This window comes from Scomber japonicus, chromosome 19 (genome assembly GCF_027409825.1).
Source record: "Scomber japonicus isolate fScoJap1 chromosome 19, fScoJap1.pri, whole genome shotgun sequence".
Classification (NCBI taxonomy): Eukaryota; Metazoa; Chordata; class Actinopteri; order Scombriformes; family Scombridae; genus Scomber; species Scomber japonicus.
The window spans coordinates 32,425,027-32,431,026 of NC_070596.1; positions in this window are offsets into that span (position 1 = coordinate 32,425,027).

A 6,000-nucleotide genomic window follows, 5' to 3' on the forward strand; every position below is an offset into this window, starting at 1 on the left:
AGTCTCGATTCAAACTTTGCACCGGACTCCGTCTCCACTATTAAAGCCCTTGGACTCCTGCGTCGCTCCCGGTATATTCACCGGGGCTCCCGACGTAAGTTTATTTACTCCGGCTCATCCATTTCCTCCATTGTGTCTCAGAGCTGCCAACTCTCACGCTTTCGGCGTGTGACACACGATTTTGCCTGTTTTCACACGCACTCACGCCATACATCCATTTTCTCACGCAAAACAAAAGACGATCGGCTTTCTATCGCTCATTTGCACGTCATGTCTTCTTTTTTATAATGTCACGTCAGCAGTTTCTACCTGCTGAGGAGATCTCAGTCTGAAGTATGAGATGAGGAGAGGAGCAGGTTAACTTCAGGTCTCTGGGGGGGGGGGCTGTATGGTCTCTACACTGAGAGGCTGAGATAGGAGGAGCAGATAATCTAGCGCAACTATGGAAGCCAAATGATTCCAAAAGTAAAATGAGTCGCACTACAAAATTATAACACTATTTATATTTTGTTCTACTTGTGTATTTATGTGATACAGGATTTGTGCAATTTACTTTTATTTCTGTTTTTTAATTTATTTTACATTTATTTTATGTTATAATTTGTGATAAATAGATTCTTTATTTACTTTATATTTTATATATTAGAAATGTTTCTACTCTTTATAATTTACTTTTTAGTATTTGTGATTGTATCTAACGTTTGTATTTATGGTTGTTATTTCCATAAATACCAAAATGATCCATCTATAAAATATCTAGGCTATATGGAGAAACCTTGTACAGTGCTGCATACTGCATATGATAATTATATATTTAGAAAGTAGAACTAAAGTGATTCATTACAAGATGATTGTTAAAACATTTCAAGTCTAGAAGGCCCTACAAGTCATGATCAGATGAACATGAATTAGAGTTAGTTCAGGTATTGCACATCTTTATTATACCACCCAAGAATCCACTTGAATGCAGGAAATCACTTTATCCAAAATGTCCTGGGGGTGGACCTCCAGCTATGTCTTTGCTTCAGAATGTAACCAATGTTGTCCATCTCCAGTATGCCGCCCTATCAATGGCTTTGGGCCCTACAAACCACCAGAATGCAGGGCACAACATGGCTACAACGGCAAATTAATTCCAATTCCCTGATATTTGAGTCACCAATGTGTGTGGCTGCGTGTGGGACAAAATTTTGGTCACCCCCGACAAAATCTCACTCCAAGGTTTTTTGAAAAGTTGGTTCAATGTCCTGCCTCCCTGCCTAGGCAGCGCCCTAGACGGACCATCATGTTCAGGAACATTAAGACTGTGAGCACAGAAGCTTTGTCTAGCCTGATTGCCAACTACTGGACTACTGACTCCTCCATATCTGCTCCCAATGACATGGTTGCCAGCTACAATGCAGCATTATCTCTCAGCCTGGACGTTCTGGCCCCCCTTAAAATCCGGACTGTTTCATTCACTCGTCCCGCCCCCTGGTTTACCACTGAGCTTCGCTCCATGAAAGCCACTGGTAGGAGGCTGGAGAGGCTTTATAAAAGAACTGGCCTCACTGTCCACCAGCTTGCTTTCAAAGATCATATTACGGCATAGAAGGAAGCTCTCTCCCAGGCCAGGACCCAGTACTATTCCACTCTGATTGGGTCACAACAAAATCATCCCAGAGCACTGTTCTCTACTATCAACAGACTACTCTCCCCCCGTACTGCCCCCCACCCTTCTGCTGGCTCTGACCTCTGCTCCAAGTTCCATGACTTTTTTCAGGCCAAGGTTGACTGCATCCACCAGCAGCTTCTGGTTCCACCCTCCAACTCTCAAGGGTGTCTACCTCAGGATGGCGCTTCCCCTGCTACTAACCCTAACCCTCCTTCTCTTCTTTCACCCCAGTTGACGCTAGTCAGATAACTGAGCTAGTCACCAAGGCCAAAGCCTCCACCTGCTCCCTTGACCCCATGCCCACTGCTTTGGTCAAGGCCTGCCTATCTTCTGTCTGCCCTTCCATTGTGAACATTGTCAATGCATCTGTTCTATCTGGTTCTGTGCCCATCAGTCTTAAAACTGCCTCCGTTACTCCCATCCTTAAGAAGGTGGGTTTGGACCCCGTGGACCTCAGCAACTATCAGCCAATCTCCAACCTGCCTTTTCTCAGCAAGATCCTTGAAAAAGCAGTTGCTGCCCAGCTCCATCAACAACCTGTATGAAACCTTTCAATCAGCCTACAGGGTCCACCACAGCACAGAGACCACCCTTGTCAAGATCACAAATGACCTTCTGATTGCTGCTGATTCTGGCTGCATCAGCATCCTGGTTCTGCTGGACCTGACGGCCGCTTTCGATACGGTCTCCCACTCAATCCTGCTCAACCGCCTTTCTACTCACCTTGGACTCACTGGTACTGCTCTATCCTGGTTCACTTCCTATCTATCCAACAGAACACAGTTTGTCACCTTTAGTGGATCCAGCTCCCACCCTGCCCCAGTTAACCACGGTGTGCCACAAGGTTCCATACTTGGTCCCCTCCTCTTTACCATCTACATGCTCCCGCTCGGCCAGATCATCCGCCACCATGGTTTGAATTTCCATTGCTACGCTGACGATACCCAACTCTATCTCAGCACATCACCTTCTGCCCAACTCCCTCCACAATCCCTCATCAACTGCCTGCATGACATAAAAGTCTGGATGACCACCAACCTGCTCAAACTCAACAGTCAGAAGACAGAACTCATGGTTGTCGCTCCCAAGAATCTGCTCCACAAAGTTGATGATCTTGTCCTTCAAGTTGATGGCTCCTGCATCTCGCTGTCCTCGGAGGTGCGCAATCTTGGTGTTATTTTGGACTCCACACTCTCATATGACACACACATCAAATCTGTCACCAAATCCGCCTTCTTCCACCTAAGGAACATTTCAAGACTCCGTCCTTCACTCACTGACTCAGTTGCCGAGACTCTCATATATGCATTCATCACCTCACGTCTGGACTATTGCAATGCCATCCTGTATGGGGTCCCCAATAAAACACTGGACAGGCTCCAACACGTCCAAAACTCAGCTGCCAGGGTTCTCACTCGAACAAAACCCTGGCAGCACATCACCCCCACACTCAAACAGCTGCACTGGCTGCCAATTAAGTTCCGCATCACTTTTAAACTTCTTCTTCTCACCTATAAATCTCTTCATGCCGTTGCACCCCAGTACCTAACAGACCTTCTCCATGTCTACCACCCTTCAGGGGACCTGCGCTCCGCTGACTTGGGCCTCCTGTCCATCCCCCGCACCAGAAGGCAAACCTTTGGGAGCAGGGCTTTCAGTGTGGTAGCTCCTACACTTTGGAACTCGCTCCCTCAGGACATTCGCCTAGCACCAACTCTGGACAATTTTAAATCTCTGTTGAAAAGGCACTTGTTCCTGCAGGCTTTTGCAGGCTAAATGTGTATGTTTGTCTGTGTTTCTTGTTATTGTGAAGCGACCTTGGGTTTTATGAAAGGCGCTATACAAAATAAAGTTATTATTATTATTATTATTTTTTGCTGTCTGTATTAGATTATCAGTTGATTGTGGGAGGGGATATGAACGCAGTATGCAATCTCAAGTTAGATAGATCCTCCTTCTCACACCCAGCGGGCAGCGTCAGAAGCTCTTAACACCATGATGGAGAATGCCAACCTAATTGACATGTGGCGAATTCAGAACCAGGGCATTAGATTATACATGCTTTTCCGTGTATCATAAATCACATTCCAGAATTGACTACTTTCTGCTCTCTTCGAATCTGAAAACGGCGTAGATATGATGCAGGTGCTGCCGACGACACTATCTGACCATAACCCACTGTTGATGACGCTTTTACAGGATGAGGTATTTGTAACACAATTTAGAAAAGGGATTACAGAATTCGTAGCCAATAATATAGATACAGTAGAGGACGCCTCATATATATGGATGGCCACCAAGGGTTATATTAGGGACTTTACATCCTCTTATGCATCTCACCTCAAAAAAGAGAGAAACTGCAGGATCTGTGAGTTAGAAAGACAGTGTCATATACTTGAGAAGCGATTAAAGGGTATACAGTGAACCCTCGCTATAACGCAGTTCACCTTTCGCGGCTTCGCGGATTTTTTTAGTGCAGTTTTATAATGCTTTTTGTAGACCAATGTCAACAGTCTCCGTGCCTCATCTCTGTACAGCTTGCCAAATTTACATTTGCAATTTTTTCCATGACAAAACCCACAATGTCGACGAGGGTGGCATGTCTGTTTATAAGAATCTTCTTGCCCAGAAGAAAAAAGAGCGCTAACAACAACTACCCATAACTATGTTCTTCTCTCGGAAAAAGACACCTGCACCACAGCCTTCAATCAATCAATCAATCTTTATTTGTATAGCGCCAAATCACAACAAAGTTATCTCAAGGCACTTTACACATAGAGCAGGTTCTAAACCAAACTCTTCAGGTTTTAACTTTAAAGAGACCCAACATTCCCACATGAGCAACAGTGGCGAGAAAAAACTCCCTTTTAACCATCAGTAGAAAAAGACGCTACAGCGGAGCAGAGTCAGGACGAAGAGGCACAGTCAGAGGAACTGTGAAATAGCGTCAGTCACAATGTGTCCAACCTCGTACTGATTATTAAAATTATTATTTTACAGTATTTCTAAAAACTATCATAGTTATTTGTAAGAAAACGTTTATATTTTTATTTCTTAAACAAATGCTTGGGCCTGAAAACAGGTTTTGATCTTTGGTTTCATTCTATAGTACAGTATTGTATTGTACAATAATTGTAAAAAATAAAGCTGACTACTTCACGGATTTCGCCTATCGCGGGTTATTTTTGGAACATAACCCCCGCGATAAACGAGGGTTCACTGTATACTCTAAATTGGTGGAAAAAGAACTGAGGGGAGTCAGGGTGGAGCTCAATGATATGTTGAGGAGGCGAGCGGAATTCATCATGCACAGAGTTAGGCAGGGTTATTATTTTAACGGAAGCAAACCGAGCAGATTACTGGCGCTGAAGCTTAAGCAAAGTGAATCCAGGGCATCAATCAATACCATCAAAATGGCAAATAACCAATTTACATCTGACCCAAGAGAGATAAACGTTGCGTTCCACTCTTTTTACAAGGAGCTGTACAAATCAACGCTTAATTTTGAATCAGAGAAATGTAAGCAATTTCTGAGCGGTCTAGATTTGCCCACACTAGGGGAGCAGGAAGCAACAGATCTAGGTCGTCCTATATCCTTAAAGGAACTTGAGACTGCACTTAAAATGACAAACAGAGGGAAATCGCCGGGCCCAGACGGCATACCGCCAGAGCTGATATTGCACTTCTGGGATATTTTGGGGCCAGTTCTGCTGGGGTCGATCTGATCAGCGGTTGAAAAAGGCTCTTTCCCTGCTCACACTAACGCCGCCCTGATTTCGCTAATACCTAAAAAAGGGAAAGACAAAACTGATTGCTCCAATTACAGACCGATCTCGTTAATTGACTCAGACAAAAAGCTGTACTCTAAGGTGCTAGCGTTACGTTTGGGGAAATACATGGACAAATTAATCCATAAAGATCAGACTGGCTTCATGAAAGGACGACTTGCAGTGGACAATATCCGACGCCTAATACACGTAATTCATGAAACTCAACAAATTAAGGCTCCATGCGCGATACTGTCACTTGATGCCAAAAAGGCATTTGACAGGCTCGAGTGGCAGTATCTATGGGCGGTTCTGGAGAGATTTGGCCTGGAGAGAGGGTTTGTTGACATGTTTCGTGTTTTGTATGCTAACCCCACCGCTATGGTGTCCACGAATGGCTTACACTCGAGCCCCTTTCCCATCTTTCGTGGGACTCGACAGGGGTGCGGCCTCTCTCCAAATTTATTTATTCTCTCATTGGAGCCACTAGCCCAGCATCTGAGGCAGAACCAGGTAGCTGCTCCTATTCAGATTAAAACCTCATCACATGCCATTTCGGCCTTCGCTGATGACGTAGTT